The sequence below is a fragment of the Schistocerca gregaria genome, chromosome 8 (assembly GCF_023897955.1).
Source record: "Schistocerca gregaria isolate iqSchGreg1 chromosome 8, iqSchGreg1.2, whole genome shotgun sequence".
Classification (NCBI taxonomy): domain Eukaryota; kingdom Metazoa; phylum Arthropoda; class Insecta; order Orthoptera; family Acrididae; genus Schistocerca; species Schistocerca gregaria.
Genome location: NC_064927.1, coordinates 458,244,337 through 458,269,795, shown reverse-complemented (window position 1 = coordinate 458,269,795; position 25,459 = coordinate 458,244,337). Strand labels below are relative to the sequence as shown.

The 25,459-nt window shown below is 39.5% G+C and overlaps 1 protein-coding gene and 1 non-coding gene across 2 annotated transcripts in view; both read right to left on the bottom strand.

Annotated features, from left to right (window-relative positions):
* The window catches only part of LOC126284772 (uncharacterized), a 96,641-nt gene that overhangs the window by 7,084 nt on the left and 64,098 nt on the right, over positions 1–25,459 (bottom strand). The gene's annotated exons all lie outside the window — the stretch shown is intronic.
* Trnaa-cgc (transfer RNA alanine (anticodon CGC)) lies at positions 20,971–21,043 on the bottom strand. The gene has a single exon. It is a non-coding gene; the product is annotated as a tRNA-Ala (tRNA).

Genomic DNA, 25,459 nt, shown 5'->3' with positions numbered 1-25,459 from the left:
ACACGGTGAAAGGTTGGGAGAGTACAGTGGATCTTCCAGCATTCCCCATCAAAACTGCTGCAATGTCATTTTCACCACATTGGCCATGTGTCAGCGGATATTATCATGCAGGAGAATAACACCACTGGACAACATGCCTCAGCGTTTCGACTTGATGGCATCTAAGGTTCTGCAAAGTGGCTTGAAAACGCTGATCATTGGTGGTAATTCCCCATTCCAGGAACTTGACAAGCAGTGGGCCCTTGTGGTAAAAAAGGAAGGACATCATGACCTTACCAGAACTGGTGTGTACGGCCTTTGATTTCTTTGGAAGTAGTGATGTTGTGTGTTTCCACTGGTTGCTCTGACACTTGCTTTCCAGTTCAAAATGGTGACCCCATGTTTCAACACCTGTGACAACACATGACAGAAAGCCATATTCCTCATCATGTTAATGTATCAGATGACTCAAGGACAGCACCATTCGAGCATTGTGCTCTTCGGCAGTCAGTTGGTGGGGAACCCACTGCACACAGATTTTTTGAAAATTCAAGTGTTGATGCATTATGATGCAGATGGAGCCCATGCTAGTACCAAGTAAATGATGGATCTCATCCACAGTGATTCTGCAGTTGTCCAAGACTGAAGCATTCACTTCCGCACCAATTTCCAGTGTGATGACACAATGAGCCCGTCCACGATGAGTGTCGTCTCCCAGTGACTTGCGCCCCTCAAGGAATCGTTTTCGCCATTTCACAACACTTGGACAACTCAGACTGTACTCACCATACACAGTCTTCATCTGTTGATATATTTCATAGCCTCCAACTCCCTCCACCACCAAAAATCGAATCACTTCTCGTTCCTGCTTACTCACCTCCATGTTTGGTAGTGGATGATAACTTGTGTGACCACCTTCTCTTCCGCGTGAAGCCACACTGGTGCTGTGCAACATCAACGGTGCACACATGTCAATCTGTCTACCAATAGACGGCGCCACCATACCCGCAGTTACGAGGTGCCACATTAAGTGTAAGGCAAAGGTAGGCACACTGACCAGATTTCATGTGAATATATAAAGCTGGGGAGATAAAAAAGAATCTACTCACCAAGCAGTGGCACGAAAAAACACATGTAAAAAAAGGTATTACAATTTGCTAGCTTTTGGAGCCAGTGGTTTATTCTTCTGGCAGAATGGTTGAAGTGGAAGGAATAGTGGTGAAGGAAAAGGACTGGTGAGATTTAGGAAAAGGGGTAGAAACAGAAAAGCTGCCCAGAACCACAGGCCAGGGGAGACTTACTGGATGGGTTCAGAAGGAAAGACTGGTTTTTGGGTACCGCCCCAGTTAAGATTTGAAAGCCTGAGAGGTTAAAGGTGCAAGATGGGTACATGAAAGATGAGAGATGGAGATAACTGCTAAAACATTGTGCAAGAGTGGAAAGCTATGTGCATTGTACGTGATAGAGGTGGGAGGTGGCAGTGAAAAACAGACAGGTCTGAGAATGAAAGATGTAGCAAACTCTAGAGTGAAGAAAGGTATAATTGCTGTGAAGAAATGCTGAGACCAAAGATATTAGCATACAAGTACAATAAGGCCAAGTGGGCGGTGAGAACCAAGAACATGTCGGAACACCAGCTCCCACCTGCAGAGTTCTGAGAAACTGGTGTCTGGGGAAGAAATCCAGATGGCACGTATGGGGAGACAGGTACTGAGGTAGGTCACGACTGTCATATTGTAGAGCACGCTGTACTACAGGATATTGTATGTTGCCAGTATACCCCCTCTGCCTATGCCCATTCATCCTAATTTATTACTTGGTGGTAGTTGTGCTGATGTCAAAGGCCAAACAGTGTTTACATAACAGATGGTACATTATGTGTGTTGTTTCACAGGTGGCTCTCCGTTTGATAGTATATGTTTCACCGGTTACAGAGCTGGTATAGCTGGTGGTAGTTAGTTAGTTAGTTATATTACTTGTTCCATGGATCATGAACACGATTCTTTCGTAATGATGTGGAACGTGTCAAAGTACACAAGATTCATTTATCCCAAATAATCATTGTTAGTCTTATATACGGTACAATTGTTAATGCTTACTGTATTTCTTTGGCCTATGTCTAAAAATTCATCTATGGAGTAGAAGTTGTCATTCAGGAATTCCCTTAACTTACTTTTGAATGCCGATTAGTTGTCTGTCAGACTTTTGATATTGTTTGGCAATTGACCAAAAATCTTTGTGGCAATATAATTCACCCCCTTTTGTGCCAATGTCAAATTCAATGAACGGTAGTGAAGGTCACCCTGTCTCCTAGTATTGTAGCTGTGGACTGTGCAATTAATTCTGAAGTGATCTGGGTTACTAACAACAAATTTCATTAGGCTGTATATATATTGTGAAGCTACTGGCAATATCCCTAATTCTTTAAATAATTGTCTACAAGATGATCTTGGATGAGCCCCAAACATTATTCTGATAACACGTTTTTGTGCAATAAATACCTTCTTTCTTAGTGATGAATTGCCCCAAAAGATGGTTCCGTAAGAAAGCAACGAATGAAAATATGCATGGTAAGCTAACTTACTGATGTGCTTGTCTCCAAAATTTGCAATGACACTAATAGCATAGGTATCTGAGCTCAATCGTTTCAGTAGATTGTCAATGTGTGTCTTCCAGTTTAAATTCTGATCAATACAGACACCCAGAAATTTTGAACAATCTGCTTTAGCTAAAGATTTTCCCCCACACTCTATATTTATTTCCGGTGTTATGCCTTTTTCTGTGCTGAACTGTATGTACAGTGTTTTTTCAAAGTTCAATGAAAGTCCATTTGTGGAAAACCACCTAATAACTCTTTGAAAAACATTATTTGCATTTTCCTCAGCTGATTCTTGCTTTTTAGGCTTGATTACAATACTTGTGTCATCTGCAAAGAGAACCAAGTTTGCATCTTGATGAATACAATTAGGCAAGTCATTAACGTATATTAAAAACAATAAAGGCCCCAAAACAGAACCCTGTGGTACCCCATTCTTGATACATCCCCAGTCTGAATAATGTGCTGCCCTTTGTGTACTATGTGGGTTTACTGTTTCAACCTTCTGCATTCTACCAGTTAAATATGAAGTGAACCATCTGTGTACTGAACCATTCATTCCATAGTACTTCAGCTTATCTAAGAGGATTTCATGATCCACACAATCAAAAGCCTTAGAGAGATCACAGAAAATCCCAATTGGTGATGTTCTACTATCCAGAGCATTTAAAATTTGATCAGTGAAAGCGTGTGTAGCACTATCTGTTGAAACACCTTTCTGAAAACCGAATTGACATTTTGTTAAAACGTTATTCCCACTAATGTGTAAAGTTACTCTTGAGTACATTACTTTTTCAAACACTTTTGAGAAGGATGTCAGAAGTGAAATAGGACGATAATTGTTGACATTTGTCTTGTCACCTTTTTTATACAAGGGTTTAACTATGGCATATTTCAATCTGTCAGGAAATATTCCCTGATTCAATGAGCTATTACATATGTGGCTAAGAACTCGACTTATCAGGTGTGGACAAGATTTTAGTGTTCTATTGGAGATACCATCAGTTCCATGTGAGTTTTTATTCTTAATTTCAGACGGTGAGGTGGGTAGGATTTCAATTTCATTTGTTTGCACCGGGAATGCCTCTTTCATATAGAGTTCTGCCCTATCTGGTGAGCAGCTGGTGCCTATATTTTCCACTACATTTATAAAATGATTATTAAAAATATTTTCAACCTGTGATTTTTCATTTATAAGCTTTTCATTGTGCTTAACAGTAATACTGTTTTCCTGTGACCCTGGTTGCTCTGTTTCCCTTTTAACTATATTCCATATTGTTTTAACTTTGTCATCAGAGGTGCTAATCTCAGACTTGATACACATACTTCTGGATTTTTTTCTATAACTTTCCTTAATATATTACAATATTTCTTATAATAGTTGAGCTTTTCTTCATCTCGACTTATTCTAGTGTCTTGGTATAGTTCCCATTTCTGGCTACAAGAAATTTTAATCCCTTTAGTCAGCCATGGTTTTTTATCAAGTTTATTTGAATTATGATTCACTAATTTCTTAGGAAAACTGTTTTCAAATATACCCACAAGTTTATCATGGAATAAGTTAAATTTAACATTTGCATCAGGTTCCCGATAAACATCCTCCCAGTCTACCCTTTTCAAGCTTTCCTTAAATTGTTGAATTGTTATATGGTTAATTGGGCATATTATTTTGTTTGTTTTTTTCACATTACTGTATGGAGCAAAGTCATGAATTGAAAGTAGCTGTGCATTGTGATCAGAAAGCCCGTTCTTAATAGGATAGGTGCTTGCTTCTTTTAATTTATCTTGGGCTATGAAAATGTTATCTATCTTGTACAATACGAGTAGGAAAATCAATGACTGATGTCAGATTGTAAGAGCAAAGTAATAGTTCAAGGTCGTTCTTCTTGCTTGAGTGTTTAAGAAAATCTACGTTAAAATCTCCACAAATGATAATGTGTTTTCCCTTTTCTGACAGATAACGCAGCAAGAGATCTAGGTTTTTAAGAAACATTTGAAAATTTCCAAGTGGGGACCTATACACAGTCACAATTATGAATTTACCACTGTCCAATTTAAGCTCACAAGCGCATACTTCAATGTGCTGTTCTACACAGAATTTTGGGGTTTCTATGTTTTTAAAACTATGTTCCCCCTTAACATAAATGACAGCTCCTCCTTTCTCCATATTGTCTCTACAAAAATAAGTTGCTAGTTTATACCCATTAATATTTACATTTTCCATTTGTGTAGTTATATGATGTTCAGACAGGCACAGTACATCAACTTCTGTTGTATTTTTAATATTCTCAAAACAAATTATTAGTTCGTCTATTTTGTTCCTTAATCCCCTGATATTTTGGTGAGATATATTAACACAACTGTTTCCTCTACCTTTATTCGAACCATTTATTTTTTTACCTTTAATGGCTTCCTGTCTGGACATCTTGTTCAACCTAAAAAAGGTGCCCCTATGCCCTTTCGGGTCACAGGGGTTTTGCCTTGAGTGCTAGTGGCCCCCTTTAGACGACCTACAATTAAATCAGCTAATCTATCCTTCCCTAGATGCACAGGGGAAGTCTTGTAGCTGGGATGGTCACAGGGGTAGGAGCCATAGGGAGATCGAAGCAGATGGAGCACAGGGTCTGACAAAGATATTGCAGAAAAGGGAAGGTGACAAAAAGGTATATTAGGTGTGGTGGGCAAAATCTTGGATAAAATGTTCCTCATTTCAGGGCAGGATTTTAGGAGGTCATAGCCTTATTGAAGTGGCTGATTAGTACACTCAAGGCCAGAATAGTACTGAGTCATCAGAGGTGTACTCCTAAGTTGTTTTTTGGAGGAATCAGCAGCACCAAGACTGGATGCGATAGACCAGGAAATCTGGTTTTGAATGAGGCTGGTGAGGTAATTACTTCCAGTGAAGGGTGAGGTGGGAATGATGGTTTATCACCGTGAAGAGTCTGCGTCTGAACAAATACGTTTGTCATGAATTCCAAGACTATATGGGAGGGAATGTTTGATGTGGAAAGGATGGCAACTGTCAAAATGTAAGTACTGTTGTTTGTTAGTAGGTTTAATGTGTGGATGGGACCAATGTCAAGCACAGTGGCATGGGATTCAGAATAGGATCATGTGAATAGGATCCAGGAATTTTAAGAGGTCAGCTTCACCATGAGTCCATTTGGGAAAGATGTAATCACTGAAGGCTTATGGATCCCAGGAACACCCCCTGCAAGTGACCCATGATAATGTTGGTATAGGAAGGATCCATACTGCTTCCCACGGCTGTACCCATGATCTGTCTGTAAATCTGCCACTCAAGTGTAGTAGTTGTTGGTAAGTTGATTAGCGTGAGCAGGGAGGATGTCATAAGTTTGTATAAGTTAGTATATATTGTAGTATATATTGTTAGTATAAATTGTATAAGTTAGTATATATTAAAAACAAAGATTCCAAGACTTACCAAGCGGGAAAGTGCCGGCAGACAGGCACAATGAACAAAACACACACACAGAATTACTAGCTTTCGCAACCGGTGGTTGCTTCTTCAGGAAAGCAGGAAGGAGAGGGAAAGACGAAAGGATGTGGGTTTTAAGGGAGAGGGTAAGGAGTCATTCCAATCCCGGGAGCTGAAAGACTTCCCTTAGGGGGAAAAAAGGACAGGTGTACACTCGCGCACACACACACACATATCCATGTCTGTGTATGTGCGGATGGATATGTGTGTGTGCGAGTGTACACCTGTCCTTTTTTCCCCCTAAGGGAAGTCTTTCCGCTCCCGGGATTGGAATGACTCCTTACCCTCTCCCTTAAAACCTACATCCTTTCGTCTTTCCCTCTCCTTACTGCTTTCCTGAAGAAGCAACCATCGGTTGCGAAAGCTAGTAATTCTGTGTGTGTGTTTGTGTGTTTTGTTCATTGTGCCTGTCTGCCGGCGCTTTCCCGCTTGGTAAGTCTTGGAATCTTTGTTTTTAATATATTTTTCCCATGTGGAAGTTTCTTTCTATTTTATTTACATCATCATTAATAGGATGTTAGTATAGACGGATATGGCATCAATGGTGACAAGCAAGGTGTGTGGTGAGAGTGGAACAGGCACAGGTGTCAGACAATCTAGGAAATGGTGTCTTTGATACAGGAGGGACAGGAGGGAAGTCTTTGCATTATGGGTTGCAGCTGTTGATTAACCAGGGCAGATACATGTTCAGTGGGTGCTTTGAAGCAAGCAGCTACAGGGTGGCCTGGACGATTGGGTTGGTTGATCTTGAGAAGGTAAAAGCTGGGGGTTGCTCTATGAATTGTGATGTTGGTCTTCATGAGTGGCCTGAGGTTTTAAGAAGGAACTGCAGATCATCATTACCTTCCCAGCAGACAAGGAATCTACCACTGTGGTAGTCGACCAATGGGAGTTTGTAAGTGAAGATCTATGTCAGCTGGCTGACCTCTACATACAGCACCTGCCATCAACATTCTGTTCCTGTGACTCAAACTGATCTGAGTTCTGTACATCTTTCATTGTCTGACCTGTCTATTTTTAGCTCTCAACCTCCCATCTCTGCCACATAAATTCACACAGCTTTTCTCTCTTATTAACTTGTACACGATGTTTTAGCAGTTATCCCCTTCTTGCATATACTCTATCTTCCACCTTTAACCTCTCAGGTTTGCAAATCTCATCTGGTGCAGTTCCCAAAATTCACTCTTTCCTTCTCATCCCATCTGGAAAGTCTCCCATAACCCAGCATTGTGGGTGACTTTCCTGAGCTCTAACCATAGTCCTAAGGCTCACCACACCTTTTCCTTCACCCTCCTTGCTTACCCTTCAACCCTTTTTGCTCTTGTTATGACGGTGCCAGTTCAGTTCCTGTGCAGTTAATTGAGGCTTTTCTTTGTGAAATATCTGGAAATTTCACAAACAGAGTTTCATTTATGGTATACCTAATAATTTGTGTTTTCAGCACCTTTACTTCCTTAGAACTGCATAGCTTCAATTCCATAATGTCAAGAATTAAGCTGTTTTCTGTGAACTAGTTGTAAGCCTGTTCCTCTGCTTTCTTGGCTGTTTTGGTATTGACATGTTTGTGCCCCTTTTTCAGAACATGAGGTGTGCTATAAAATAATGGTACTACTGATATAAACCATTTTATTTCAAAAACATACAAATGCAGTTATTATCACCCTCAATGCACTCCCCTCCTCTATCTCTACAATGCTCCAAACAAATTTTCCATTGATGGAAACAGTGCTGCAAGTCTTTCTCTGTGAGCTCCTTGATGACGTGTACTGCTTTTTCTTCCACTTCTTAAATGGGCTAAAATCTTGTTCCTTTTAATGCATATTTGACCTTAGGTAATAGATAAGACACTTGGTGCTTGGTCAGGTGAGTGAGGTGGATGATGTAACATTGGGATGCTGTACTTCACTAGAAACCTCTTAACAGGCAATATGGTATTAGGCACTTCATTGTCTTAAAAAAGAACCCTTAACACTAGAACTGTGGCTGGGTCACTCGTGACCCACTTGATAATTCTTTTGTATGTCACTCTTTTGTATTATTGCCTAGAGTGTTACATTTCTGTGACTTTTTATGAAATAAGGTAATTAGAGAGTATACTTCATTTCACATTTTATAGCGAAAACATAAAGAGAAATATGAAGATTCACCTAGAACTGCAAAAGGATCTGTTCTGATGTGCCGGAGCAGTCACTATAACAATTGCTTTTTTCATGTAGCTTCATACCTATTGTTAGTGTGTGTTTGGTCAACAATCGCAAAACTCGTTTTTACTTCACTTCTGGCTGACGTTCCAGTTTTCAGCAGGAGATGAGAGGGAGAGAGGTTCAAACAAGTCTGACCTTGTATGCAGATATTGCACACCCAGAGTTTTGTACCACGAAAATGGGTTTAGTAGTGCATTCTGTCTGTGTAGATAGTGCTTGTAACTTACAAATATATTATGGACAAATTTCTACTCACAGAAGAGGACATTATAAATTCTCTAAATGAGATTTTGGATAATGAATCTGAGGGCGAACTGCTAGGAAGAATTTCCATCACCAATAGTTCCAGATTTTTCATCAAAATATGATGTTACTCCTGAGAAGGTTCTACTGAATGCTGATGAAAACGTATGCTTGTTTAAGTGTTTGTTTTATAATAACTTTTGTTTATGTATATGTTGCGAAGACACTAATTTCAATTGTTTGCTTTGTTTTGTGTTGAATTTTTACAAGTTATATATCACATTTATGAAGGTGTTTCTTTGTTCTAATATTACACAATATATTAAATATTAAATCGCGTTCTAATACGTATAACTACTATTAGAGGAACAGCTGCCACAAAGACTAAGTCAACTTGAGGAAGTGGACATCCTCAAGGTCGGTGTGGACAACAAAATGCCCAGGGTTCTGGACTACTTTGGTTTCCTTCAGGTAACGATATTGTAGCACCCAATGGAACAACCTGAAACGTTGGAGTAATAGGTGACTGTTCAGCTGGAAGATATGGACAACAGATTGCTTTCAAAGATAGGACTTGACCATCTTTGCATGCAAAACGAAACTTGAATGAGACCTGTTACAGTGCATAGCATCTAATGATAACGGACAAAATTTTGAAACATATTGTAAAATGTACAGAAACTGAAGCACGTCGTGTACTGAGCTCAGATGAGAGGACTATAAAAATTGAAGAACTGGAAGCTTTTATAGCTATACTGTACATCCGTGGGGCTATTGCAGCTAAGAGCTTAGAACTAGACACATTGTGGTCAGTGAAGTGGGGAAATAATTTTGGGAAATAAACAATGGCTCATGAGAGATTCAGAGAGATAATGCATTATCTCAGATTTGACATTATATCCACAAGATCAGAATGACTAAGTGAGGACAAGTTTGCTTTGGTATCAGAAATCTGGTACGAATTCATTGCAAATGCACAGTCTAGCTACATACCAGGTCCACATATAACAATCGACGAACAGCTTTTTCCTTCAAAGTGCTGTTGCAGATTCATGCAGTTTATGGCCTCAAAACTGGACAAATATGGGCAAAAGTATTGGATGGCAGTAGATAAAGACTCAAATATATTGTGAATGCTATCCCTTATCTAGGAAAGAATGACACTAGGTGGAGTGATGAGTGTCTTGGTGACTTTGTTGTAAAAAAAATTGATGCAACCTTATGTCAACAAAGGAATAAATGTCACAAGTGACAATTTTTTCACCTCCTTAGCTTTCTCTGAGACACTGAAAGCTAATTCTATGAGTCTTGTGGGTAAAATAAATCGATCTTGCAGGGAAATACCAGTCTGTATCAAGAAGGCAAGAGAACAGTTATATAGTACAGTATTGTGTAAAAAAGATGATACCACACTGACTGTTTATCAGGGTAAGAGCAACAAGAATGTTCTGATTCTGAGCACTATGCATCCTTATGTGATGATTGAGGATGGTATAGAAAAGAAGCCAGATACAGTTACAATTCCTTTGAATCTTGATTTACTCATTGTAGCTTTTTTTTCCTCTCAGTTAAGTTGGGCCTTCCAATGCATGGATACCTGATTAGTTTCTGGATCATACGTGAAAAATCAGATTCATTACTTATTGCCACCCTTTCCAAGAAATTATGAAATTAGGATCAATGTAAATGGAATTAAAAGTGTCATTACAAACAATTTCACAAGCTTCTTTTTGTTCAATCATGAGTATTTTCAGCACCAGTTCTGCACACACTTTTCTCAACTTAAACTGGTTACATTAAGTTCGCCTTATGTGTTTTGAACTCTTAGAGTTTCAGCAAACAATCGAATACTCAAAAAATGCTCAGATCAAATCAGATTTCTATATTTTATATGTTTTCATCTATTTTTGATGTTGGATAGTGCCTCAGGTGTGAGTCATCTTCAGCATCTTCTAGGCCATCTTGAATACACTTGAACTACTCAGAAACTTGTGTACAGTGATAAGCAGTCTTTACCATACAACTGTTTTTGTAAAAGATAGGTTTCAGCAGCAGTTTTTCCAAGTTTCATGATGATCCACTGATATGTTATTACAATTAAAAAAACTCTTACACAAAGGCCACAGCCACGCCAATTTGTCTATAGACACCAGAGATGCTGCATTTGACTGAAAAGGCTTCATGCTTCTCAGCTATTTGTCATTCATCTTTGCCACATGCGTAATTAGTCTGAAACAGCATCAGTCTCATTATTTTATAGCCATACCTCATACTTCTGTTGCCCACAAATATAACAGACTTTTGAAGAGCCTCCTGTATCCTCCATAAATCATTTATGTACTGCAGAATTGGAATGGACCAAGTATTGAATCATGTGGGACTTGATATTTAACGTTTTAGAGCTCAGAATTTTGTTTCACATCCGTCATCGAATTTGTTAATGTGACTGTTTTTTGTTATTAAGATATAGTTCCAATCATGAGGGGGGGGGGGGGGGGGGAGTGAGGGGTGGGAAGCCTTTGATGCCATAATGTACTAACTTCAAAATTATAATTTTATTATCTATACAACCAAAGGCTATGGTAAGGCAACAATAAATACTAATATTGTAATCATGTTTATTTTGACTACACATTACTTTTTAGGGTGGCCATATATTGCCTTCTTTTGGGAAAATTCTTTATAGAAGCCAAACTGAGCAGTTATGAAAAGGTTATTGCCAGGAAATCGGTTCAGCACTTGTTACTACAATCTGTATTGCAAAATTCTCCAGTGTGTCATCTAAAAGGCAAACATTGTGAATCTTGCCACAAGACATTCATTATTCTAAGAACAAGGCTATGATAATTTGTTTGAGATATTAGGTAACAACATCATCTGAGAATTATGGGAGGAGGAGTGGTGGCATTTTTCATAGTAGCTGTTTTTCTTCTAACGAAGGTATATAAAGCATTCTGTAAATAATTATCATAAGTATAACTTTCAGTAGGTTAGTGCTGGCCATAAATTGTTGTTAGTACAGGAGATGGAAGGGAATACCAACATACCAGACAATACTGACTCCGTCATTTTTTTTCAGCTGAGTAGTACAGTAGTCAGTGAGAGATAGAGCTGTAGCATAACAAATGATGTCAGAAACTGACTGGAGAGGCACCGGATTCTTGTAAACAGCAGTCTTACTGTGGTGCTAAAAATTAATTTTTATCGAATGTTTGTTATTTTTGGTTTGTGAGTAAATTGGGGTAAATGTTTCACAACTTTTTTACTATAACAACTATAATATAGATAGATAGCATGTTTTTAGTTCATCTTTTAGCCTTTAAACTCTGGTCTCTGCCTTGATGTTTGGATGGGGTAATATTGAGACAGAAATAGACTTAAGAGAAAAAGTTGTTTACACTTGTAGTGTCCTATCCTGGGATAAGATCAGGGTGACAGATTATATGTTCTGATATGAGACAGCGCTCTCTTTATTACAGATATAACTACAACAAAAGACCATGTTCATGCAAGTGACAGCCATAGAAAGCAGAACATACTAAAGCACACCCATAATTCCAAAAATCACCTGTGTGAGACAACATTTGATAGTCAGCGAGGGTAATATATAATATATTGCGGCATACTCATCCCCCTTTCCTTCCCAGTAGAGCATAGCACTGTGGGGAGGTGATCATCATGATCTGCCAATATTGAAACTGTTCACACCTGTGCAGCAGGAAAAGCACAGTGAGGTAAAAGTCATTGCAGTGTTTGTGCTAACTGGATTGTCTGTATGTGTTAAAATGGTTCCCATTTTTGGATAGAGGTGATAGTCTTGAAGATGTACTAATGGTTGCCGAGTCCAGCTGTAGCAGGTTGTTGTGGGAGTGGAGGCCATGTGGTCAATCTGTAGTGTGGAAGCATTGGAATCCTCAGAAGTGGCGTTGAGCGGATGTGATGTTCTGAGAGCAGTGATAATGAGATAGCTGTGTGGTGATACTCATGATGCAATAGTGGCCAAGTCCACATCATTTGGCAGGTTATAGGTAAATTTGAAGTGACAGGCATTGAAGCCATCCTTGGAAAATTCTGGGTGCTGTCCATCTATGACTACAAAATTGTCAAGGAATTTGATGTTCAAGTCACTGTGAAAGAAGTTATAGACGTCAAGGTATACCTTGAAATCAATTGAAGCAGCAGCCTGTGCTGTTGGGCTGCCCAGATGAGTGGCAGAGGGTGCAGCTGGCTGGCACAAAGGAACTGTTGTATCATTGGTGGATGAGTCATCATGCAGGGCCAACACAGACTTAAAGTGGTTTATTGTTATTGATGTAATGTTACTGTTCAGTAATATATCAAAAGTGTGTAAACCTTCAATAAGTGAGCCCACGTATTGTGGCTGCAAAGCCAACTGGATTGTATTAGTGCGGAGCCTAAAAGAAATCACAAGTGGCCAGTACATTGGTCAAGAAAATTTTTGGCACATTGTGTGGCTGTGGAGGAGGGATATGTAAGTGTGCTACATGATGCCTGGCATGTGCAATGAGAACAGAAAGATCCGTGACTGTGACTGGTGGTTGTAAAACATGAAATCATCTGGTAAGGAAAGTGTTTTGCTATACAGTATCTCTGTCAGAGAAGTCGCTAAAGCACATTTGTGTGCTTAGTGCTCACCTAACAGTACTCAAGGCAGGGCTTTTGGTCCACTGGCCTCCCCAACGCACAAGTGCAATTTTCAAGGTATGGTGCCACCTTTCAAAAAAGGCCTCTGTTCTATAGGTGGCAGGCAGGTGTCTGATGTCAATGAGTGCTGCAAAGTCTGCATAGTTCACAGAAAAGGGTCATTTTGAATTGCTGACCTTGATAGGTATTGTTAGACCTCAGGCATCCAAACCAAGAAATCCATGTATCAAAGAAAGCCCTATTTAACATCCCATTGAGGTCATTACAGATGGCACACGAGCTTAGATTAAGGAAGGATGGAGAAGGAAAGTGGCCATGCCCTTTTGGTGGAACAAACCTGACATATGTATTAAGCAATTTAGGAAAAGCATAGGAAGCCTAAATCTAGACGGCTGGATGCGGGTTTGAACCGTCATCCTCCTGAACGTTAGTCCACTGTGCTAATCACTGCACTACCTCACTCATTCCCTGGAACTAAATTTGTTGTGATAACCCTTAGAGATATGGCCTCTTGAGGATGATGGCCTTGAGAGGTATGGCCTCTTGATGACGATGACGAAAATAATGTATTATAGCCATCAGACTTGTGGAGAGGTTATTCCAGATTGAGATTCACATGTTGAAAACATCCTTTTGGAATCTCAAACTGTCCAAGTGGTCATTGCCCATAATGCCCCAATTTACTCCACTGGCAAGGGATGTATGCACATTGTAGCAGTTCAGCCTGCTTTATTTATTTCTTTGTTTGTTGCTCTCGGTGTCGATGTACTGCATTACTACACTGGCTGAAACATGGGTTGTGTATCCAACACTGACTACTGTAAATAATGTAGCCGAGAGGTGCATAGTTGTGTTTCCCAGTACTTTAATTTCACTGTTCACAACCCCCTAATAATACACAGTTATATGGCCAGTGCACTACTGTTTAACTTTCAATAAGCCTCATGAATAGTTTGCAGGCAAACCTCCACATACTGCTACATCTACAAGCAGTAAAACCCAACCACAAAGTTCACAGCCCTTGAAGAATAATCAGGCAAGTATGGAGCACACGCTGTCAATGTTTTTACACATGGCCTAATTGTTTAAAACTTATTCCATGGTTAAGTTGAAGCATTGCTGTCGTTCTAATCAACACAGATTTCTCATCTGAAACTCGGCCGTGGACTGACTGTCTCATGACCAAAAATCGGGCCCTTATATATCCTCACAATAATAGGTACTGAAAATACACATTATTTAAAGTTAAATTACAAATAAAACTTAACTCTTTAAATTAACTGAATAAACTGAAAACTTCTGTCTTTTTAACAGTTTCTTTTACTACAAGGTTTAAGCCAAATTATTTGTTTAAATGATGAAATTAACAAATATCGTTATGCAAACAATAATTTAGACAAAACTATAAATTACTTTGGAATTAATTAGGGGCTGGCTTTGCTAAAATGTTTTTGAATAGAGTCAAATAGATAATTTAAGATTAATAGCATTTTGTCATCCAAATGTTTATAATTCATATAGATTTTATATTTGTTTAGAAGTCAACAATAGAATTTAAGTTATGAAACAATTACTGATTACATCCTATAGCAAAAGATACTAACCAGGAATAGACAAAATAAATTAGAAAATCAATTACATACATAAAACTAAAAACCAAATTAGACTGGTGTTATATTCTTTAAAACTAAGGGACAACCTTTCTCTTTTATGGAAATGCAGATTATATTCACGCTTGTTAATGGTAATTGGTTCTCCCGGCCAACAATGCCATACAATTGTTTCATTTCATTCAGTTAAAAAAAAAAGGGCAGATGGCAAAACAAAACAAGAGGAGAAGTAAAATTATCTTGGCTTGCTTTGTCACAACATGTTCACTCTTTGCAGTCTTTCTTAATGTTTAGCTACATGGAGCAATCTGTGACAAGGTGTGTCATCAGGTGGATGCCGGGGTGCGAAAAGTTGTGCAGCTGGTTAAAGATGATCTTCTGATGAGGGGGCAAGTTTAGTTTAATGACACATCACAAAAGATCTGTGTAGTTGGGCCCAGTACCGAGTGATGTTTAAGTTTGAGGTTAATAGTGGAATCACGGAGAAGGTCTCATAGTTGCTGAAGCTGCAGCTCTGCGACTTTGTGAACTTACTATATTCAATTTGTGTGGAGATAACATTGATCTATGAGAGATAATCCACTACAATGTAATCCATACCCTTCAGGTGGCAGACATCATTGTAAACTGTGCAGTATAGTCCAGGTGGCAGAATCACCTAGGGCAAATGTCTTTTGATGGATTTCAGACTGAGTCTTTCAGCAGTCGGTGGTCTATATGAATGACTGTCTGTCTTCCATATCATCACTGAACTGGCAAACTGCTTCATAAATCGCTAGAAGTTCACAGTCATAGGTGGAGAGAAAAATCAATTTGTTGTTATACACTTGTTACTTCTTACTGGAGAACTGCCCCAGTGGTGAAATCAGTCACTTCAAATGTAATAGTGAGTTGAGCAGCAGGAAGAGGATGTGCCAAAATTGTGGGTAAGTCTTTAAGATAGTAAAGAAAAAAAGAAAGAAATACTACATTGGTGGGTGCACGTCAGCTTGCATTCACTGGTGGTATTCTTCCCACAAGAACCTCCACATGCAGGGCCTCAAAGGTGGCTGCCTGTGGAAGGAGAATACAAATTAATCATCCCTAGGAATTGATGGAGTGGCAGCAGCTGATGTATGAGTACTGTTCTCTGTGACATAGAATGAGTGCCAGCAGTGTTGATGGTATATCCAGAAAGGTGACCACAGTTTGTCAAATTTGGCATTTATCTTCATTAATCACGATAACATTACCAGCAAGCATGTCACAAAGTTGTTTAAGATGAAATGCATGCATATCCTTGTCTGGGAAAAGATGTTGACAAGGTAAGTATGGCACAAAGGAAGCTAGATCAAAATAAAATCAATAAACTTCTGTCAGGTTTCAGCTAGATTTTTGAGACTGTATGGAATATACAGGAACTCAAATAAGCTGAAAGGCATGAGAACTGCTGCCTTGTGAACATCTTCAGCATTCATCAGTATCTGCAAGTATGTGTGCAGTCAAGACACTCAAAAAGGAAGCACCCTTGAGGCAGAGGGTGAAATACTGAATGTTCAGTATCAGGTAACTGTCAATTATTGTACAAGCATTAAGGGCCCTATAGTCTCCACATAAACACACAGACCTATCTTTCTTGGGCGAAGCCCAGCACGAGCTGTCTAAATGTCTCCCAACTCTGGATTTTAGAAGTTCATCAACTGCTGCCTTAGAGGTAACCTGTGTGGTCTGTGGTGGATCAGAGGGGCTGCTGTTGTGGTAATCTTGTCTACTGTTCTGCTTCTGATAGTACACTGCATTAGCATCAATTGAGGAGAGACTAGGGATTCAGGACTGCATGGTTATGATGATGATGGTTAGTAGGGCACTCAACATCATGGTCATCAGCGCATGTACCAGTTCCCAATCTTTCCAGTTCCAATCTTGCCACTTTGCAAATGATGATGCGGACAACACAGACACCCAGTCCCCGAGTGGAGAAAATCTCCAACCCGCACAGGGTCCCTGTGATCTAGAGGTAGCAACGCTAGCTGCTAGACCACGAGCTGCAGACATCTGCATGGTGTTTCAGCAGGAAGCACATGAACAGGTGGCACATGACTGACCTTGTCGAATGAAGGTTGTGTTGACACAGGAATTCCCTCAGAGAATGCCACTGCTGTATCAAGACTGGGTTGAAATGGAGTGACAAAGTAGTTGTGGGTGAATGGAGGTGATCGATGTATCCGATAAATTTTTAGATGGTGCTGTTCTGAGATGAGTTCCTCCGACATCTTATGCATTGCATCATTTTCATGCTGTAGGTGTAGGGAACACAGTGATGTCTTGAAGTGGAGTAGGCGGACTTGTTGGATTTTGACAAATGATGTGATGCAGTCTTGTTAGATACCGACAATGATCATCTGTAGAAGTGCAACACTGTGTGTCATCCAAAGAAGGCACAGGATGTACTGCACTGCAGGAAGGACACAGCTGATGACACCAGGAACAGAGTGGCCAGTATGTTGGTCAATCAATGTACCACTAGCCAAATCTGGTAGTAATCAGAAATGGGAAAGGAAATCACTGCTGAATACAGGTTCACTGACATTTGAAATAAGGAAGGTATATATGATCAGATCTTCAAGACCCTGATCCAGTGTGCAAGAGCTGGAGCTACAGACAGTCATCACAGAGTCGTTCAGTGTTTGGAGCTGTAGAGCAGAGGTGCTGCATGACATGAGAGGAAGGGCTGGAGGTGTGGTACTCATGTTAGAGCCTGAGTCGATGATGTAATGTTGTTGGTGTGAGTGGTTCAGGATATGAAGTCTTCTACCGTTCCATGGTGGTGGCATGGGAGATGATTCGTTGCCATGGTGTGACATACACAGAGGTGACAAAAATCAGGGGCTAGCAATACACACATACACAGATGGCAATATAATCGCATATGCTAGATATAAAAGGGAAGTGCATTGGCAAAGCTGTGTTTGTACTCAGGTGATTCACTGGAAACATTTCTGATGTGATAATGGCCGCACGATAGGTATTAACAAACTTTGAAAGTGGAATGGTAGTTAGAGGTAGATGTATAGGACATTCCTTTTCAGAAATTGTTAGGAAATGCAATATTCTGAGGTTCACAGTGTTTAGAATGTGCTGAGAATACAAAGTTTCAAGCATTACCTCTCAACATGGGCAATGCAGTGGCTGACGACCTTCACTTAATGACTGACGGCAGCAGCACTTGCTTACAGTTGTCAGTGCTAACACACAAGCAACACTACATATAAGAACCACAGAAATCAATGTAGGATGTATGACAAATGTATCCATTAGGACAGTGTGGCAAAATTTGATATTAATTTGCTGTGGCAGGAAATGACCAATGTAAGTGCCTTTGCTAAGAGCATGACATCACCTGCAGTGCATCTTCTTGGCTTGTGACCATATCAGTGGGATGCTAGATGACTGGAAAGTCATGACCTGGTCAGACAAGTTCAAATTTCAGTTGGTAAAAGCTGATCATAGTGTTTGAATGTAGCGCAGAACCCTTGAAGCCGTAGACCCAAGTTGTCAACAAGGTACTGTGCAAGCCGGTGGTGACTCCATAATGATGTGGGCTGTGTTTGCAATGGAATGGACTGGGCCCTTTGGTCCAACTGAACTGATCATTGACTGGAAATGGTTATGTTTGGCTACCTGAAGGCTATATCAGTCATTTGAAACATCATGTGCCCAGACAACAATGTAGTTTTATGGATGACAATACACCATGTCACCAGGCCACAATTGATCATGATTGGCTTGAAGAAGATTCTATACACTTTGAGCCAATGATTTGGCCACCAAGCTCACCTGACATGAATACCATTGAACATTTATGTGACATCAAGTGGTCTTTTCATACAGAAAATCAAAATATTGCACCAGCAAAACATTCGCAATTACAGACAGCTGTAGAGGCAGCAAGGATCAATATTTCTCCAGGGGTTTCCAGCAACTTTTTTAGTCCATCTCATGTCGAGTTGCTGCACTATGCCAGACAAATGGAGATCCAACACAGTATTAGGAGGCATCCCATGACTTTTTTATCACCTAAGTGTTAGGTGACGTGAATAGTCTCCATAATACAGTGCATCTGTTGTGGACCATGCAGATCTTTTGGGAAGTTGTAAGGCACAGTTATGCACAGTGCCACCAAACTGAACCTGAAGCCAGAAAAGTCAAATCCATGTGTGCGAGGCAGTATAAGGGGAGCAGGGGCTGTGTCTTCACAGTTGTGAACATCAGTCATGGCTGGCCAGGCTCAGCTGTAGTGAGGGGGTGGGCACACTGAAGCTGATGCTGCAGTCTGTGTGTGTGGTATTATTGGTGACAGTATTGAAGCAGTGTCAGTGTTGCAGTGTGGCAAAGAATCTGTCTGATGATTTGGGCCCGTTATCCAATGATTTGTGTTTGTGGGTGATCATGGTAGGCTGAGCTTGGGACAGACGTTTGACCACACATAAGGCCCAAAGCCTGTGATAGGAATTGGAAAAACCAATTGGTTAAAGCCAATCCTGATATTTTGATTTTGAATAACCAGTATTTTTTCATATTTGTTTAGTCTCACTTATAACATATGCTTCTTTTTTGCTAATGACAGGCTAAAAAAAGGCAAGACATCAATTAAAAACAGCAGCAGTGCTAAAGTTTTTGGTTTTTAAGTAAAACTTTTTAAATACATGAGTAATTTTTAATCATAAAATTTCTATCTGATTATTATGTAAAATGAGAAAAGCAATCAGTGCTATTTTAATCATAATGCACATGTCAATGAGCAACAAACACATAGCATAAGAATTGGTACAGCATTGCTAAGACAGCACCTTTTACTATATCACATGGCCTATTAAATGGTATGGACATACATGCAGTGTGCAAGACTTGCCTCGTCTTTTCTACGTGGTAGTTCCTCTCTGATGTTGTCAAGTAACGGTTGTATTACAGAATGGCCCCATACCTAGTTCGGCAGTATTCTATGAACTGTGGTACCAGTTAGATAAAACACTCCATTTGATTTAAATAATTAAAAGTGGGAAGAGCCGCAACAGACCTGTGATATTATGTAAGGCGAAAACTTAAAACTTAACAATTCATTCATTGTATTTAAGAAAAACAGAAACAGTGTGCTACCTGTGTCTACATAATATGTCTTTATCTACTTGTAGGCACTGAAAATGGACACATTAACATGAAAAATGGAGTTCTTCAGCCTCAGTTTTCACCCTTTAGTACTGACTATTTGCAATGCCTAAATACTGGTATGATCCTTGACAATAATACAATTTTTGAGCAGTGTTTCAAAAAATTAGAATCATTAGGAGAATACTGGTGATTTTTTGTGTTATCCATCAGTTATCACTTTCTGAGAAGAGTAACAATGATATATGGACTAAGATTTCTTTTATTTGCCTATTTAATTTAATATTTTGATATGTGGATCTTGAAACTGACAGAGACAAAATTTTTCAATATTTGTTTATACAGTTTTTAAATGTATTACAGGAGATATATGAATAAAAAGCTGAAAATTGGTTATTTTAGGAACTGGTTATTTTGAGTGGTTTTAACTGTCAGGTTAAGCTGTCACTGAATAAACTAATATAACCAGAAACCTGTTGTTTCAGAATTAATGTTGTCTGGCATCATTTGATAATCAACTAGTGTGTGTGACCTATGCTAGATCTATGATGAAGTTCTCTTTCCCAGCTATTCAATATATATCACTTGCTGCAACTGTTCTTCTGGCATCCATGAGAAGCACCAAAGAAGGGCCAATTGTTATCCATGGGGGATGCAAGGATAATGTCACTTATCACATCAGTGTACTCTCCTAAATGACAGAGAGGCATAACAAATTTAGCACTCTCACTGAAGTCATCAAGTATGGAGAGGATGCTTTCAACTATTGCAAACCATAAAGTGGTGTGGTCCAGGTAAAATGGTGGCCATTAGGATGTGCACTAAAGTGGATGGGGGTGATGTTGTTGGGTAGTGGTGGTGGTGGTGGTTTAGTGTTTAACATCTCGTCGACAACGAGGTTATTAGAGACGGAGCGCAAGCTCGGGTTACGGAAGGATTGGGAAGGAAATCGGCCGTGCCCTTTCAAAAGATCCATCCCGGAATTTGCCTGAAGTGATTTAGGGAAATCACGGAAAACCTAAATCAGGATGGCTGGAGACGGGATTGAACCGTCGTCCTCCCGAATGCGAGTCCAGTGTGCTAACCACTGCACCACCTCGCTTGGTGTTGTTGGGTAGTCATGCTGATTGCCAGAGGGGCATCTGCAGGGATATGATAGATTAATTTTCCATATTTGTTTGAAGCACAATGGAGAATGTGGTAAGAATGTCCAAATACCATGCAACTGGCTGCACCAGCACCAGATTGAATGGTTTTTTACATGACACAGAAGACATGGCAGCCAGAGTGAATGATCACAGATTTGGCTGGTTGGGTTTTTATGGCTCAGTATGAGTCAGATTTTTGCATGAAATGGGAGTGGCAGTAAAGTTACACAGTAAATCATTTATATTATGCTACTGTTTGACATTATTGCCCCTGTTGGACCATTGCTCTGATGAGTGTCACTTTAATGTTTGACAAATGTGGGTTGGTGAAGAGTTGATTGCGAAGCACTCTGCTTGCCAGCACTGAAATCATTGCCTTGTTTTGCGAATTTAGGCACTCAACAGTTGCACAGTAACTGCATTGTTGATGCATAGTATCCAAATTCGCATTAAAATACATAAGCACTTGGTTGTCATGGGTCACCAATGTAGTGTCCTGCCCTGGTGTAAGACCAGAGAGTCACATAACATGTCCCAGTAAGAAACTGCACTCTCTTTATTACGTAAATAACTGAAGTATGCAACCATGTCTCTGTAAGAGACAGCCAATAATTTCCTTGTTCCAAAAATAACCTGCATGACACCACAGCCAATACTCAGTATGATTAATATGTGACTTTTCCCCGCACAATTAAGTAAGATCTTATATCTAATTTCATACATTGAAAAAAAAAAAATCAGAAAGGGCTAAGTGGATTGCAAACACCTGAAGAAGGCACTAAGTTCAGGCAAATCAACTGGACAGTGTATTAAAGGAGCTGTACATACTAAGAATTACGTTTTATGGTTGGTTAACATTGAGTTCATACAATATAACTTCCTTGGGAAGGAGATCTGTTTTACTCCTTGAAGAAGAACATGAATTAGTAAGCCATGGGGCTGCATTAGTCATTATTCTATGGTATTTCCGTGGTTGAGATGAGGAAAAGTGCATATGATCTTGTCAGAAATGAGGCATAAAATCAAGAAAATGGCTGGAGAGGACTGGGTTTATGGCACTTCTAGGTTTCAATAAAGCTGAAGCCGATTTGTTGCTTCCAACTTGGACATCATTTTCAAGAAACATTCTGTGTTCATATTGTAATGTGTTAAGACAAGAAAAATGTTACTTTCTTGTTAGAACATGATAAATTTTATTCTGACTGAATTTCATGCTGTTGGTGTTACCCAGTAATGGTGTTGACATTACTCAGGTACTCGGGGCAATATTGACAGATTAGAGACTTAAAATGTTTCCATAGCTATGAAGGTATTCAACATTTTTTTCATTTCTCTGGCACAGCTATGTATGTACCTAACCTTCCTGAGCCATGCAGTGTGACATGAATTTTTCTATGGAAGTGACAGATTCCAAAACATCTTCTGTCTGTAAATGCATACCTTCACTTGTTCCACATCTCTGGATGCTCTACTTCATGACTGAATTTGTGGAAAATAATTATTGAATCAGTGAATGAATGAATGAATGAATGAACAAATGTTACAAACAACCCTCTCAAGAAATTTACTGAGCATGGAAAGGTAGGAGATAGCCCTAGAATCAGGGGTACTCTTACTTATATTCACTTACCAAGATTATTAGTTTCATGCCTTGTGCTCCAAATTGTCTTTGCTTGGCTCTAGGAATTTTGGATTTAATGCGCAAAGGGCTTATTTTCACCACTTTGATTACATGTGAAAGAAATTGTTTTAATGTATCTTTATGTCTAAATCATAACTAATCACCTGAATTGGATTTCTCTCTTCATAGTATAAGATTCCCATATGTTTGACACTATCTGTTGACATACACTGTAACTCTCTCTGAACCAATGTAAAGAAAGACTGGACCCATATTGTTGCAAGAACAATTTAAGGGAGGAATTAAACTTCTCGTCTACTTCCCTATCCTTATTTCTGCAAATTTCTTTTCTTTGTCCATTCAGTACATTCACTGCAAAGTCAGCTTCTGTTGTTGGCTGGTATACATCACAGGCTTATCACTTGATGCTCAGCTTATTCCTTTGTCAGATACTTGCAGATGAGTCTACTTACAGAGTAAGGAGTGTATGCTTCACTGTCACAGTCACCATCACTTAATACTTTGAGTTCACTTAACAGTTCATGAGCTAACTGAGAATACATCTTCAATGTTTGATGTATTTTAACTACATTTAACAACTGATCTGTATTTATCTGTCTATCTGTCTGCCCCCCCCCCCCCCCCCCTCTCTCTCTCTCTCTCTCTCTCTCTCCCTCTCTCTCTCTCTCTCTTTCAGCTGCACATATTTCTCCCTTATAAAATGTCAGCAAGTGATAATTGAAGGGATTTCTGTTTCAAAAATCTATGAATAGCAGTCACTGAGTGATGGCCCCTATTTGACAGGAGCAGTAGTGGGATTCTTCCTACACATCAGGGGGCCTGAAGATGAAGATGGTGTAATTTAAGAGCTGAAACTGGTTGTTCAAATAAAATAATGACTGGAAATATAGATGGCTGAAGGTATTTTGATTCAACATTTTATACTGAACTGCTGAAGTCCCACAATAATATGTATAAACATGGACTTACAGAGACTATTTCTCATTTGGTGTAGAGACAGAATATTTATCTTCTATACATAAATAATGTAACATTAATGCACAATACCAAGATACTTATCTACACAAGTGATACAACAGCTGTTAGTTGGAGACCTAGTGATGATAAACTTGCACTGAGCTTTACTAATGTCTTACACGTCTTGGGGAATTACTTCAAAAGCAATCACATATGATTAAAAATCAGTAAAACTATATTAATATATTTCCAATTAAACCAGCAACCTGATGGAGTGCAATAGTAAACAATGGAAACTCCAGGCTGGGTATCAAAAACATTAGAAAAAGTATAGATTGCTACACTCCATAAAGATGACCCACTGAGTTACAGACAGGCGTGAAAAAAAGACTGTGACACATTACAGCTTTTGGTCAAAGCCTTCTTCAGTCCACCAGCAGCTCTGACAGCAATGTGACTGTTACATGGATAACAATCTAGACTGGGGTCGAGAAATGGTAGGGATAGCAGGGTATGGTTGAGGGTAGTTAGTTAGTTAGTTAGTTATATTACTTGTTCCATGGATCATGAACACGATTCTTTCGTAATGATGTGGAATGTGTCAAAGTACACAAGATTCATTTATCCCAAATAATCATTGTTAGTCTTATATACGGTACAATTGTTAATGCTTACTGTATTTCTTTGGCCTATGTCTAAAAATTCATCTATGGAGTAGAAGTTGTCATTCAGGAATTCCCTTAACTTACTTTTGAATGCCGATTAGTTGTCTGTCAGACTTTTGATATTGTTTGGCAATTGACCAAAAATCTTTGTGGCAATATAATTCACCCCCTTTTGTGCCAATGTCAAATTCAATGAACGGTAGTGAAGGTCACCCTGTCTCCTAGTATTGTAGCTGTGGACTGTGCAATTAATTCTGAAGTGATCTGGGTTACTAACAACAAATTTCATTAGGCTGTATATATATTGTGAAGCTACTGGCAATATCCCAAATTCTTTAAATAATTGTCTACAAGATGATCTTGGATGAGCCCCAGACATTATTCTGATAAGAACAATGTCTGGTGAGGCATGCATGAATGAGATGTGGCCTGATGAGACTGCCAGATGCAGTGTTGGAAGGTGGGGTGTGGGAATGCGTTGTAAGAATAACTTCCATCTGCACATTTCAGAAAAACTAGTTGTGGAGGAGAGGAACCAAATGACCTGGGTTGTGAAGCACGAGCCATCTGGATCCTCCCTTCCATCTCCAGCTTTTCTGAAATGCACAGATGGGAGCTATCCTTACAACACATTCTCCACTCCTGGCCTCAATTTACACTAACCTACTGCCCCACACCCTCCACCCAGTAATTTATGCCTCTCTGACCTGTCACCTCTACATCTACATCTACATCTACATCCATACTCCGCAAGCCACCTGACGGTGTGTGGCGGAGGGTACCCTGAGTACCTCTATCGGTTCTCCCTTCTATTCCAGTCTCGTATTGTACGTGGAAAGAAGGATTGTCGGTATGCTTCTGTGTGGGCTCTAATCTCTCTGATTTTATCCTCATGGTCTCTTCACGAGATATACGTAGGAGGGAGCAATATACTGCTTGACTCTTCGGTGAAGGTATGTTCTCGAAACTTTAACAAAAGCCCGTACCTAGCTACTGAGCGTCTCTCCTGCAGAGTCTTCCACTGGAGTTTATCTATCATCTCCGTAACGCTTTCGCAATTACTAAATGATCCTGTAACGAAGTGCGCTGCTCTACGTTGGATCTTC